The following is a 15,527-nucleotide window of genomic DNA, read 5'->3' as shown; positions in this document are numbered from 1 at the left end:
TTCGGAAGTAATGAGATAGAAAATTCTTTAGATTTTGTACAAGAAGAAGAACGTCACATCTCCTTAACGACTTTTACTTCTCAATCGTTTGTAGACCACTTTCTCTCAAAGTTTTCATCTTCTTCAAAAATTCAGAGGATAGTTTCTTATATTTTCAGATTCGCTCACAACACAAAAAACTCAAAAGCTCCTAAGGTAAACGGATTGTCCTCATTTGAACTCAAAGAAGCACTTTTTTTCATTATTAAACAGGTCCAACGAGACGTGTTCAAGGAGCAAATAGATAATCTCATGTCGGGTAAGTCTATATCCAAATCGCTTCGAAAATTAAATCCTTTCATTGGAGAAAATGGTGTTCTCAGGGTGGGCGGTCGCCTGTCATTTTCTGGTCTGGCTTATGATCACAAACACCCAGCTCTACTTCCTTCATCTCATCGCCTTACTGAACTTCTTATTCAGCATTTTCACAGAATATATCTGCATCCAGGTGCTCAGACCCTACAGTTTCTTCTCACTCAACAGGTCTGGATATTATCAGCCAGACGAGCTATAAACAAAGTTATCTCTTGCTGTAATACCTGTTTCAAGGTTAATCCCAGAGTATCTCAGCCTCCCATGGGCAATTTGCCATCCTTGCGCACCAATCAGTTGAAGCCCTTTCAGTGCGTAGGAGTAGACTATGGTGGTTCATACTTTATAACCATGTCAAAATCTCGTGGCTCCAAATCGTTAAAGGCGTATATATGTCTCTTTGTATGTTTTACAACGAAGGCATTGCATTTGGAGTTAGTGTCCGATTTGACTTCCGATGCTTTTCTCGCGGCATTGCGTCGGTTCATTGCTCGAAGAGGTAGATGCAATCACATCTTTAGTGATGGTGGGACAAATTTCAGGGGAGCTTTTCGGGAGATTTCGAGTTATATGCACAGTGCTGTGTTGGAAGAAAAAATTGAGTGGAGTTTCAATCCGCCTTCTGGTCCTCATTTTGGGGGTCTTTGGGAATCCGGTATAAAATCTGTCAAATCCCATTTATTAAGAGTGATCGGTCATCAGATTCTAACCTATGAAGAATTTTATACAGTTCTCACACAGATTGAATCTGTACTCAATTCACGCCCTCTGTGTCCGCTTAGCAACGATCCGAATGACATGTCTGCTTTGACACCAGGCCATTTTCTTACCTCAGCCCCCTTATCTGCTAATCCGGAACCCGATTTATCGCACCTATCCATCGGTCGATTATCACGTTGGCAGCTCTTAACTCGTATCCATCAGGATTTTTGGAAACGATGGAATTTGAACACATTGCAGCAACGGAAAAAGTGTTTCAATACCAACTCATCTCCTTATTCAATAAGCGCACTGGTCTTGATGAAAGACGATCAAATTCCGCCATTACGTTGGCGACTTGGACGCATTGAGAACTTGCATCCTTGCACCGACAAAATATCAAGGGTAGCTACTGTACGAACTACTCAAGGTTTACTGCAGAGACCAGTGGTTAAATTATGTCCATTGCCACTACAATGATTGTATTTTATATAGTTGTGTATATATATTTGTTTTAATGTTCGATATCTTTTCACTTCTGTATTTTTTTTTTTAATGTCATAAAATATTCTATTTGAGGTGGGCGGTAATGTTACTGCAACTAATTAATGTTTTCCTTAATTTCCGAATCGCTTGCTCGCTGTTTTAAGATTCCATCCAATATATGTTAATCTAATTTGCTGGAGGATTGCACGGATGTCGTTAAGCCAGTATTCATATGGCTCTCGTCCGATGAACTACAGACCAATTTTCCCGTATAATATCAATTTTCTTCGAATAATCCACGGACTCGAACCTCAGCGAAAGTGACTATTTCGCGAGTGAGTGCCTAGACGAAGAATTAAGCCGTACTGTGAAGCCGCAGTTAGGCAGAAGTCGGTACTCCAGCATTCGCTTTTCTGCTCTTGCATTTTGCATATTTTCCTTTAAATTTTTTTCGGTCCTTCATTTTCAAAGGCCCTTGTCGTGCCAACTTGTATATATCGAATTTTTTCTTCTTGTTGTTGTTGGTACATTTTGAGTTGTTCCTCTACCTCCACTGTGATATTTTGTTCATATTTATTTATTTTATCTATTGCAATATCCATTTTTGTTTCTACCTCATGATTTATTTCATTTTTTTTATTTTCATAATCTTTTATTTTTGTAGTAATTTCATCTTTCTCATTTTTCATTGTATTCCTTGAGTCTGATATTATATCATCCAATTTTTTATTCTGTTCTTCAAATCTTGTGTTCATATTTTCCTATAACTTCACAATTTCATCCATTTGGCTCTCTCCTATATCTTGATCTCTGCTTATTTCTTCCTCATCAAGTATTTTATTTTCTTCATTTCTTTTATTTCTTACTTCCATTTTGCGGTTTGCCATTTGTATCTTTCTCGGAATATAAAATATATATAGAAAAAATATAATGAATCAAGAAATTTGATAAAATGCCTCTCAATAACTCTTAATATCATAAGAAATGAAAATTTTCTGCCCCACGTTGGGCGCCATAATTGATCAGAGGATCGGTCTGTACTCGGGTCTGTAGGAGGTGTATGTGGAGCAAGCGGCGCACCCCTCCGAGAAGGCACCGCAAGGCCAAGTCCCGCTTCTCCGCAAGGGGAAAGCCCTGCCAGCTTGGGTGTACAAACAGTCCACTCCGCTGTAAGAAGGCCGCAGCGGGATAGGCGAATGCGCTGGTCAAAGGAAGATAATTGTATGGTCATGCGAGCACATTTCATTGCGATGGACCTTGTCGAAACTCGCAACACCACTTATAGGACCCTCCTTATGGATATATGGAAGGACATCTGCCCTGATCGACCGGTCTATGCCCAATTGCTCTCCAATCGATTACGATGGATCCTTGATAATCAAAAACTGTCAAGAGCTGAGCTGGAGTATATAAAGAATGGTTGTTATCCTGGCAACCTCCAACAAGGGCGAGGGCGAGATCATCTATTGGAATCAGGAGAAGTGGTCTTTACGTTCGGGAGCGGGAGCCTAACGCGGTCTAGAGCTCTTTTATAGGCAACTTGGTGAGGTTCTCGTGAGGAGCAGCGGATAAGAGACCGAAAATTCCACGACTGAAGTATTCGAGGAGCGCCTATGACTTGGTAAGGAAGGTCAACTCTATCCTCTCGCGGCACTCCACAGATGTTATTACTTTTGGAGAACTGGTGGGTGTGGTCTATGCTGGCGCCGTAACTGTCTGCGAATCGATCGGACAGCGGATCGGTTGCCATCAAAACGCGCCAAGAACACCCTCGACGCCTCCTTGGAAACTACGCCTAGAACAAAAAATCACGGCTATGAGAAAGAAAATTGGTGTAATCCACACTAACCTCAGCACTGCATCGCCAACAAGCAAAATGATCAAGTCTGTTAGAAAAGTAGCTTCTGAGTCTCGTATCAAGTGCAGGGACCCCTCCTTCAGGGAAAAGTTAGCTATCGTATCCGACCACCTGAAACAAAAAATTAAGGCATTAGGGAACCTCATTAGAAGGTACAAAGAGAGGGTGAAGCGTTATAGAAATAACAACCTGTACTACAGAAACAGGCGGCAATTCTTTCGTTCCTTAGACGGGGACGATAAAACGGAAACAGACTGCTTGGAACCTAAGGCGGCGCACGAATTCTGGTCTAGCGTGTGGTCCCGCGAAAGTGCACGATGAAAAAGCGTATTGGATAGAGGAGGTACCTCAGAGGATACCCAGATACAGCCCTCGGATATAGGCGAAGTACTTAAAGGCTCGAACAACTGGGCAGCTCCGGGCTCTGACAAACTCCACCATTATTGGTGGAAGTATTTCAATAGTGTGCATGACAAACTAGCACTGTTACTGCAGGAAGCCTTGAATAATCCGGCCTCGGTCCCTGGGTTCTTCACGCAGAGGATCACATATCTCATCCCAAAGGATGGAGACAGAAAAGACCCCAAGAATTATTGACCCATCACCTGTCTCTCATCTATCTATATTAATAAAAGAGGCCAAGATCATGACGTAGCTGCACAGCTCAATAACAAGAACACACAAAAGTTAATAGACAAGCTTGCTAAAGCAAAAACCAGAAGAATATTCCTGCTTAAGTGCAAACAGTATAGATTATGCCCAACATTTTTAAAGCTGAAAACAGATCATATTGTATACGATTGCGGATATCTCACTGACAAATATGAGAAACTAAAAAACAACTTCATCTTCCGGACGATAAACTTGTTGATAACAGACACGACCAAAATAATAAATAGGTTAGAGGGTAAAATCCACACAATACTCGACGAATTCGAAAACATCAAGGGAAAAAATTCGAGAAACATCCTAGAAAGACATGTGAACCATAAATTGAAGTATACAATAGACCAACATAAAACCATTCATGACAGAAAAATCCAGAGGATGATGAGTTCGCGGAAAAGTTGTAAACAGATAAATGGGGGAACAACGAGAATAGTAAACTTAACACAGACAACACTACCTGAATTCGTGACAGAAACACTCAACTTGGGCCCCAAATATGCTATGGAGATAGACAGAGAGAGGGAAGTTCCAGTTTTCGATATAATTGCACAAATAGAGAGTTCAATCGAAGAATTGCCTAGGGAAGATCAAGACCACATCCGAACAAACATAACACAAACTCTCAATACATACAAAAAACAATTGAAGGGTAGATCACAAAAGAAAAATATTGTCAAATCAAACTTCATGAAAACAAAAACATTTTTGAAAAACAACAACGATTTACAGGTTATCAGAGCAGACAAAGGCAATAAAGTAGTAATAATAACCAAGGATGAATATAACAAAAAAATGCAAGAACTCTTAGATGACAAAACAACCTACAAAAGTATGAAACGAGATATGACTGTGACAATGGAAAAGGAGAACAACAAAATAGTCAAAGATTGGTTACAAGAGAAATACATCACAGCACAAGAAGCAAAAACTATGATTGTCCACAACAGTAAAATATCAAAAATGTATGGATTACCAAAAGTCCACAAGGAGAACATACCACTGAGGCCAATAGTCTCATTCATACAATCACCATTGTATAAGTTGTCAAAATATATGGCTAACATCCTTTCAAAGGTAACAAACACTAATCCTTACTATATAAAAAACTCATTTCATCTAAAAGAGTCACTAAAAAACATCAAAATACAAAATAACCACCGATTATACTCATTGGATGTGAAGTCACTTTATACAAACATTCCCATCGACTTGACGAAGCAGGCAATTGAAAAAAATTGGGAAAAAATATCACAGTTCACAAAAATACCCAAAGAAAAATTTATAGAAACTATTCAATTCATCATGAACAACAGCTATTTTCAATACGAAAATAACTTCTACAAACAAATCAAAGGAGTTGCCATGGGTAACCCTGTGTCTAGCCCTGTAGCCCAGTTAGTCATGGAATTAATTGAAGAAAAAATCATGGAACAATATGGAACAACATTCTACAAAAGATATGTAGATGATGGTATAATTATCACAACACCAGACGAAATTACTAAGATCCTACACCATTTCAATAATATCCATGAATCATTAGAATTCACACTGGAGGAGGAAAGTAACAACAGCATAAACTTTCTGGATATGACAATTGTGAGAGGAAATGGAGAGCTTTTGACACGATGGTACAGAAAGGAACAAAATTCCATTCACATCTTGGACTTCAATTCTAATCACCACCAATCCCAGAAAAAGAGTACAGCAATAGGATATATTGACAGAGCGCTAAAGCTGACATCACCAGTACTGCGAGAAAGGACATTAACAGATGTGAAGGAACTATTGTTCACCAACAACTACCCTAAGATTATGGTTCAGAAACTTATAAAACAAAGAACACACAGACTATACAATACGCAAGAAAAAGAAAAATCCACAACTGACAACACTAAACGGATACCCCTACCATTCATCCAGGGTCTGTCACAGAAAATTAACAACATCGTGAAACCTTTTAAGAGAGAACTAGTTCACAAACCGCAAAATCAAATAGGCCAGATTTTCAGTAAGATTAAAGCTTCAACACCAAAAATGAAAAAGTCACAGGTGATATACAGCGTGCCATGCCGAGATTGTGACAAACAATACATAGGTCAGACTTCACAAAGACTTCAAGACCGATTAAACGCACATAAATACACAAAAAACGCGAGCACAGCACTGAACAAACATAAGAAAACACAAAAACACGACTTTAATTACGAGGACACCAAAATTTTAGCAATCGAACCTCAACAAAATAAAAGAGAAATTTTGGAGATGATTCATATTCAAATGGCAGACGAGAACACAGTGAATGACAGATTAGACACTAAAAATCTGAGCCGCATTTATATGCCATTGTTGAAACGATCACCAAATTGAAGAATAAGAACTGACAATCAATGAAGAACGGACTGAATTCGAGATCTATGACATAAAGATGACAGCACCCACTTGACAACATCCAAACAACAAGGAAAACAAATTGTGAGATATTTCGCAATCATTTTTACTTATTTGATTAATGTGTGCAATTTTTAGATTGTGATGTCTTTTTAAATTATATTTACACTGAAGAAGGCGGATGCGCCGAAACGTTTGTAAACATTAAAGAAAATTTTAACTTCAACCTAGATACCCAATGAATAAGTCCTTTACATTAATAAAAGAGGATCTATGGTTTGCTTCAAAATGCTTTATTGTTCAAACGATCGCACCAAATCGGACAATTCTTTTTTGTTGTGTTTATTATTGTTAGGGCAAGGTTTATATAACAGAATATTCCCAAAAAAAATTGTACAGAACAGAAAAAGAGGCATTCCTCTTTCTTACGACCAATCGAGCAATCACGATGAGTTAGTTATTATAATCTACCCTAGAAATAATTTAAATGGCAAAACTAGGTTTGCCGGGTCAGCTAGTCCGTTTATAAAATCCTTACAAGAGTGCTCACAAAATACATAAATATCCACATCAGAAAGCACAACCTAATGACTGAAGAACGGGGAGGCTGTCGGGAGAGGTCCAAGGGATGCAAAGAGCTTCTGGTTATAGACCATGTAGTCACCAAGCAGGCGAGAAAGAAGCTCAGGAATATATCGGTGGCCAGGGTGGACTATAAGAAGTCGTTCGACTCGGTCCGCCATACGTGGCTGCTGAAGGTGCTGGAAATGCATGGAGTGTCCCCCGGGGTGATAGAGCTTCTAAGACACCTCATGAAAACCTGGAGGACGACGCTTTTTGTCCGATCAGGGGACTCTCTGATAAAATCAGGACAAATAAAAATAGCCAGGGGGATATTTCAAGGGGACACGTTAAGCCCCATTTGGTTCTGCTTAGCACTGAACCCTTTGAGCATCATGCCCAAAAATACAAAATATGGATATGTCATCAATAAGAGCAGACAGATCGCTATATCCCATCGATTGTTCATGGATGACTTGAAATTGTATGGAGCTAACTCCGATCCACTGAGAAGGATGCTAGAGTTGGTAGCGGCGTTCAGTGAGTCGATAGGGATGGAGATGGGGGTCGAGAAGTGTGCCGAGCTTGATGTGCGGAGAGGGAGAATTCAGAATGCGGAGGAAGCGGTAGTGCTTATGAATAACACGGAAATTCCTGTTTTGGATGAAGAAGTCCCATATAAATACTTAGGGATAAAACAAGCAGTGGAAATAAAAATCCAGGAAATGAGGAAATCATTTAGGGAGAAGCTATTAACCAGAATTGGTTTGCTCCTCAGAGCCAAACTGAACTCGAAATCCCTCTTTACGGCCATTAATATCTGGGCGATCCCAAGTATGGCGTATTCCTTCGGCGTCATCAACTGTTTTGGATGAAGAAGTCCCATATAAATTCTTAGGGATAAAACAAGCACTGGAAATAAAAACCCAGAAAATAGGGAAATCATTTAGGGAGAAGCTATTAACCAGAATTGATTTGCTCCTCAGAGCCAAACTGAACTCGAAATCCCTCTTTACCGCCATTAATATCTGGGCGATCCCAAGTATGGCGTATTCCTTCGGCGTCATCAACTGGTCGACGACTGAACTTCGCAGTCTAGATAGGGAGGTAAGATCCAGACTTACTAAATATGGTGTACACCACCCCCATTCCTCGACGCTAAGGCTATACACACCTACCAAGACACAGGGGCGGGAGGGGGCGGAGGACATCCATTGGAAGAGCGTGAATGACCTGAGGCAGCATTTCCTGAAAAAGAGCTCACCTCTGTTCAGGGCAATCCGTGAAGCTGACGTTGGATTATCTGCGTTGAAGCAGTCCGAGCCAGAATACCAGGTCCCGGCCTACTGTGTGGAAGAACGCATTGAAGAATGGAGTGCCAAGGCCCTGCACGGCAGATACCCAAGTCACCTAGGGAGTGAAGAAGTAGATAAAGTGGACTCTCTTACTTACCTGCGAGCAGGATACCTGTTTCCGGAAACGGAAGGAAGAATCTTGGCGATCCAAGATCAGGTAGTCCCTACCCGGATGTACATGAAGCATATCGCTGGGCGGGATATCCCATCTGACCGATGTCGAAAATGCTCCCAGGCCGCAGAGTCGATCCAACATGTTACCTCTTCCTGTCCGATACTGGCTAATAGAGACTACCTTGAAAGGCATGATGCGATGGGAAAGATCTACCACCAGCAGATCGCATTGAAACTAGGATTGCTCAAGGAAGAGGTACAGCAACACCTGTATAAACCGAAGTCCCTCCTGGAGAACGAGCGCTACAAGCTGTACTGGGACATGACACTTGTGACGGATGGGGGAGTGGCGCACAATAGACCAGATGTAGCGCTTTTCGACAAACCGGAACAGACGTGTACATTGCTGGATTTCACTGTTCCGGCGGACGACAACTTAGCCAGAGCCTATTCGGAGAAGATCAGTAAATACTCTGACCTGGCCTACCAACTCCGGGACGTGCACAACCTGAACGCCATCAGTATATTGGCATTGATAATCTCGGTAAATGGTCTCGTCGAAAAACACTTACCCGACAACACCGCTACTGCTTAGACCCAATTGTGATATCCAGCTCCCAGAAGCAGGTCTTGTTGAGCACGGCAAGAATGGTTAGGAAACTCCTTCAAGGTCTGTAGCAGTAGCATGCGTCTTGGTGAAACGCCCGGCACATGCAACCATTTTCCCGTTTGATGCGGTGATTTAAAATAACTGGGCAACGATGATCAAAAAAAAGATGTAGACGTCTACAACGGATGACCAGGCCGGTCAGCATGGTGATAAGTGCTGTGGTGAAAACTGCGTCCGCGCTCGGAGAAAAAGCCGCTCAAATAAGTTGTGTTTTTGGGAATTTTTGTAAAGAGTTTGTTTTATTGAAATTAGACGTTTCAAAACTGTTTTGTGTTTGATTTCTAATAATATATATATAATTATGTATGTATGTATATATATATATATATATATATATATGTTTTCAAAAAACACTTCATATACAATAGAGAATATTTGAATATTTTGTGTAAAGTATCACTATCGACTGAGGCTCTAGATCTATTTCTTCACTGAAGGCAAGGAAAAAGATTCTTTTATACAAATATCTTATCTATAGGATGTGACTCAGCACTGCTGACTTTGCAGGCTGCAACATAGTCATATACAATGTTTATGGTTAATCTGGATAAGTTACATTGAATTAATATGGGGTCCGATTACATAATTATATATATATTATTAGAAATTAAACACAAAACAGTTTTGAAACGTCTAATTTCAATAAAACAAACTCTTTACAAAAATTCCCAAAAACACAACTTATTTGAGCGGCTTTTTCTCCGAGCGCGGACGCAGTTTTCACCACAGCACTTATCACCGTTGTAGACGTCTACATCTTTTTTTTGATCATCGTTGCCCAGTTACTAGATATCACTGATTCATCATCTAGGTGGAAAAACTGCTTCGCGACCGGCGGCGGCTCTCGTAAATTCCTATGTTACTAACACGGTCAACCTGACAGAGGTGACGTTCTCGGGAACCTCTTCAGCTGTAGACACATCTGAAAAATAACAACAAAACAGCTACCCCTTCAGGTAGTCAAACAAAAAAAAACTTGACATTGTCAACTTGTCATTCGGTTCTACATCTAACAGGACCTAGAAAACGAGATTATGCATAATCAAATTATTATCAATTATCATTCTGTTCTACCTATAACAGGATCTAGAAACCGAGATGATGCAAAACGAAGTCATTATCAATTATTATTCGGTTTTACCTATAAGAGGACCTAGAAACCGAGATAATGCAAAACCAAATTATTACCGATTATTTTTCGGTTCTACCTATAACAGGACCTAGAAACCAAATTATTATCAATAATTATTCGGTTCTACCGATAACAGGACCTAGAAACCGAGATAATGCAAAACCAAATTATTATCAATTATTATTCGGTTATACCTATAACAAAACTATATAAAAAGTTCGTTAAAAGTCAATGGTCATAGTATTTTAGCTGATTCGAAGAAAATGTTCGCACTGGGTTTCCTCATAAATATATATAGTTTTAAAAGTTTGGCAATAGATCTTTTCAACAATGCTGCAAATCCAATTAAATATTTATTAACATATAAATGTTCACAAGATCATATCGAGCTATTTTTCTCATGTATACGATCTTGCGGAGGCTGGAATAATAATCCTAGCACTCTACAGTTCAGGTGGAGCATACGCAAGCTTCTCTATAGGAATAGTGTAAAACCAAGCATCAACGCCAATTGCCAAAGTAATGAATTCGAAGGTGAAACGATCTTCGAATTCCGGCAAAAAAGTCGTGCAATAATAGATCAAGATTCATCCGAAACGGATAAGGATGATGTTCCTAAATTAATGGGCCTTATCGATAGTGTCGCATTATCATATTTTCGAGATAACGTCTTGTATTATATAACTGGAGGAATCATAAGCAGATTATTACAATCAAACTCCTGTACATACTGTTCAGATTTACTTTTGTCCACTAGGAATTCAGAAGACCACGTATATTGTGTCGATATGAACAAGTACTGTGCGTTTACGAGTTTTGTCAATAGAGGAAAGCTCACCTTCCCATCGCGAGCTGCATTCGAAATTGTGAAATATACTGAAAAAGCATTCAAAGTAGAAATGTCTGTTGGATTTGCCGGATTAAATAATATCAAAAAACGGATAGTTTCTGCTGTACTACAGCAATTTATCCCTCGTCTGGTTACGCTGTTCCAACCTAGACACCCTATTATTACCACAACAGAAGATTTTCATGAAATTCAAATACTACGGTGGTTGGCGAATTCTTATGCGAATATACGACTTCAAAGTAATGCAAAGACAATGACCCTGAATCATTTGGGTCAACGAGCAACTGTTCGTCAGAAATTGCATAATTCTATTCTTTTTTACAACGTATAACATAAGTTTCTGACTTAAATTGACTGAAATTAAACCGTTTCTGTTGTATTTTATTCACGTATGTTTGTATCTTGCTTCCCTTGTTTCTTGTTTGTAAAATATAATATTCCATTGAAATTTCATGCATTATGCATTATTTTCTATTAATTATCCTATGTCATTATTTGATGTGCTAGTATGATGAGCTCTTGCATTTCTGGCATGTCTTTTTGATGATATTGTAACGTTTTCTTCGCTTGATTAAAACGTCCAACTCATTAAAATTATTTGTTTACACTTAATACACATATAACTCACAAACTAACTATTACACTACTATTTATTTCCACTCTTATTCATTTCCACCAGTCGCTTGCACTGTAACTGTACTTGTACTTTCCTACCTGCTCCTCCGCTGGGCTTATATAGGCGCCGGAAACATTCAGGTACCTTCACGGTTATTCTAGACTAGAAGCTCTCGACCGCTCTGGTTCTCGAAAGGTCCGACCGCAAGGGCCGGACTGGTTACACTGTCCCCTCCTTAAGCCTGTTCTGTCCCAGAACAGATTTGGTGAATTCCTCCGAGGACCGTGGCGAAACTTGCACTCATCACCATTCCTACAGTAGCCATTCTGATGGAAGTAGCACCCCACAGTTTTTCCAGGCTCCCTGGCCTGCTTTGGGTTGAAACTGCACACCAGGATCCGTATACCAGTCCCCTGAAATACCACCTCCAGCATGCTTCGCACAACTCGCCAATTTAGCTGGTCCAATTCACAACCGAGCTTGGGAACAGCTAATTTCCTAACCCCAAAGCGTTGAAGGTCTTCTTTCAAGCTATGCAGTGCCGTCCATAGATTCTGATAGGTTGGCTTCTGATAGGAATGTTGCTTTGTGACTAGGTAATAAATGAACCGACCTTCAGCCTTCAATTTCAAAACTTTTCCGATTCTTGGCTGCTGTCGCAATAGTTGTTCCTGACGTCCAAATTTATTTCTGAATACTCTGGCTATTCCTTTGCTCATACGAAGGTCCTCCGTTACGCAATGAGCGAGAGAGTATTCCTCAGACACGGTAAAGAGATCTTGATGTACTTCCTGTGTAACGCCGAACCGTGCAACGCGTGTCTCACCATAACAATCCATTAACTACTGGTAATCGCTGCTACCTTGCATCGGGGCTTCCACAAGACGTACCTCTTCTTTGTCCTGCGCGTACGGGGCTAATCGGTTGAAATGGACAACCTTTGGTTTTCCCCTGGGGAGCTTTCTCATCCGGTAAACTACATCATTTATCCTCTTGATTATTTCATACGGTCCCTCCCACTGTCTCTGCAGCTTTGGTGAAAAACCTTTCCTCCTTTGTGGATTATGTAGCCACACCAGATCTCCAGTAGTGAATCCGCCCTCAATAGCCTTGATGTCGTAGCGCATTTTCATTCGGTCACTTGCTTGCTGCATTTGATTGCGTACCTTGTCATGAATGTAATCCAGCTTGTTCCTTAATTTACTAACGTAGTCCTCCCCAGCTACGTCTTCTCCAGGCTTACATCCAAACTCTAAGTCGCAAGGCAGCCTTATTTCTCGGCCGAACATTATACTGGATGGAGTTTCCTTGGTAGATTCTTGAACCGAAGATCTATATGCCATGGTGAATAGATGTAAATATTCATCCCAATCCCGCTGGTGATCAGAAACTACTTTGGCTAGATGTTTTCCCATGGTCCGATTCATTCGTTCGACCATGCCGTCTGATTGTGGATGAAGAGGTGTAGTCCTTGTTTTATGAATCCCCAATTTGCTGCATACTTATTGGAATAACATCGACTCAAAATTTCGGCCTTGATCACAATGCAGCTCCAGAGGTATTCCAAATCTGCAGAAGAATTCTCTGACCAATTTATCAGCTACCGTATTTGCCTCTTGATTAGGAATACCGTAGGCTTCCACCCATTTCGTGAAATAGTCCATCGCTACCCAAATGTACTTGTTTCCATGGTCTGTTTCGGGAAAGGGGCCAGCGACGTCGATAGCTACTCGTTCCATGGGAGATCCGACGTTATATTGCTTCATTGGTGCTTTTCCTCTACCATAAGGTCCGTTAGCAGCAGCGCAAACCTTGCATCTTCTACACCAATCTTTAACGTCCCTCTTACAATTTGGCCAATAGAATCGCTGCCTGACTTTTTCCAATCTCTTGGTTATCCCGAAATGTCCACCTGAAGTTCCGTTATGTAGTCTGGTCAGAATGTCTGTCACACGGCTCTTCGGCACAATCAACTGAAGTCTCTGCTCAGTTCCATCTTCATTTTCCCAACAACGTTTCAGAAGACCTCCATCAATCTTCAGCGTATCCCATTGTGCCCAATACGACTTTACATTCTGGCTCAGTCTGGATACTTCTTCCCAAGTAGGTCGTCTACCGCTCTTTTTCCAACTCAGAATTACTTTCAAGTCGTTATCTTCCTCTTGTGCTCTTTGAATTTCTTCAGGTAGCCAGTCGTCGATTACGGTGGTTCGCCTTAAATCGATCTTTTCTTCCAGGCGCGAACAATGGCTGGAATTCTGGGGACACTCAATGGTTTTATACCATTGTCCACCACAGAGACTCCTTTTATTTTTCCAGCTGTAGCCCTTTCAAATTCTGGAAGATTTTGCTTGAAATGCCTCCTTTGGTTGCAGTTCCAGCACACAGCATCCTTTTTCCTAGCAAGCAATATTCTGCGGACTTTTTCTCTGACAATCTCCTCAACAGATCGATCTGTTTCTTGCTCTTGTCTTACACGAAGGTGTCCCCCGAGGGGTGAACCGGTCATGAAAATGTTGTACACCACAATTCATACAATTCACGCAATTCCTATAATAGCATATAAAACAATTCAGACAATTCAACAATTCACACAATTCAAGAAAATTCATGGCAATTCACGGCAATTCACGGACAATTCAATACAATTCATGGCACTTCAATACAGTTCATGACAATTCAATACAATTCATGACAATTCAATACAATTCATAGTTATGTATTTTTTTTTTTAATATATATTTTGGGAATTTTCTTCACATCACACTATGAGAGGTCTGAAACCACTCAATAATATGTCTTATAGATATAGCCAGATAGTAGTTGAGGCTAGCTTACAGAAATTGCTTCTATCCATGAATATCCTGTACTTCATTGTTTGATGTACTATTAACCTCCCCCCATCAACATAGTTATATAGTTATATAGGCTGATTCAAACAATTTTGAAATTCAACTGAATAAAATGTTGTGAAAACGACCTAATATAGGATAAGAGCATTCCCTTCCATAACGACAATTTTGAAAATTGAGGTATAAAATTGTATGATCCGAAAAAATACTTTCAGGTAAATTTTTTAAAATTCCCTCAGCAAATGGCTCTGGAGTTATTCTGTGCATAAAATCTTTTTGGTCAAAATGGGCAACCCTAATATTGAATACAACAGAGCGTACCCGTTCGTAACGACAATTTTTGTAGGTTTTTCCAAATTGAGTTATAAAATTTTATGAAGCGAAGAAATACAGAAGTATTTCTTCGCTTCCACCTAGAAAGGTGGAATCTTTTGAATCAGTACCTTCTATCAAACGCAAATTGATCGAGTAGTTGAAAAAAATGGTAACTGTGCAAGGTATTAATTTTAAATCATACATCAACATGTCGAGTTATTTTGTGGAATTTTATGAAAGTATGTGAAGTACTACAAAATAATAACACAACTTACCAGGTTTCAGAAACATGGTGCGTTGAAATCAAGATTGGGTTCTCATGAAAGTTGTTCGTTCAATTTATATGGAATAACAAAGAGCTTAGAGAATAAGCATCAAGAGATTCGACACACGTGCTGAAATATCTATGTCTACTTTTTGAGTGCTGAAAACAATTATTTAAATTATTAAGTCATCTTCACTGATTAATCAACTAAAAATATATCCCTCTCCGAATTGCCCAATTCGGTGATCCTTAGTGTGTACCTACATATCTAGGAATTCATTCAACGCGAACCTTAATTATTACATTACTAAAGCTCTATTGATTACAAACGGTATAAGCGAAA

The 15,527-nt window shown here is 39.8% G+C and overlaps 1 protein-coding gene and 1 long non-coding RNA gene across 4 annotated transcripts in view; one reads left to right on the top strand and one right to left on the bottom strand.

Annotated features, from left to right (window-relative positions):
* The window catches only part of LOC123318393 (dynein axonemal heavy chain 8-like), a 1,393,903-nt gene that overhangs the window by 819,900 nt on the left and 558,476 nt on the right, over positions 1-15,527 (top strand). The gene's annotated exons all lie outside the window — the stretch shown is intronic.
* Positions 3,152-15,527, bottom strand: part of LOC123318583 — a 56,319-nt gene continuing 43,943 nt past the window's right edge. Inside the window, exons 2-3 of the long non-coding RNA XR_006538333.1 lie at positions 3,386-3,505; positions 3,152-3,331 (exon numbers count right to left, since the gene is read on the bottom strand). This is a non-coding gene — a long non-coding RNA (uncharacterized LOC123318583). The remainder of the gene's footprint in view (positions 3,332-3,385; positions 3,506-15,527) is intronic.

Source organism: Coccinella septempunctata, chromosome 1, assembly GCF_907165205.1.
Source record: "Coccinella septempunctata chromosome 1, icCocSept1.1, whole genome shotgun sequence".
NCBI lineage: Eukaryota > Metazoa > Arthropoda > Insecta > Coleoptera > Coccinellidae > Coccinella > Coccinella septempunctata.
The sequence above is the reverse complement of the archived record's forward strand: the minus strand, read 5'-3'. Positions and strand labels throughout refer to the sequence as shown.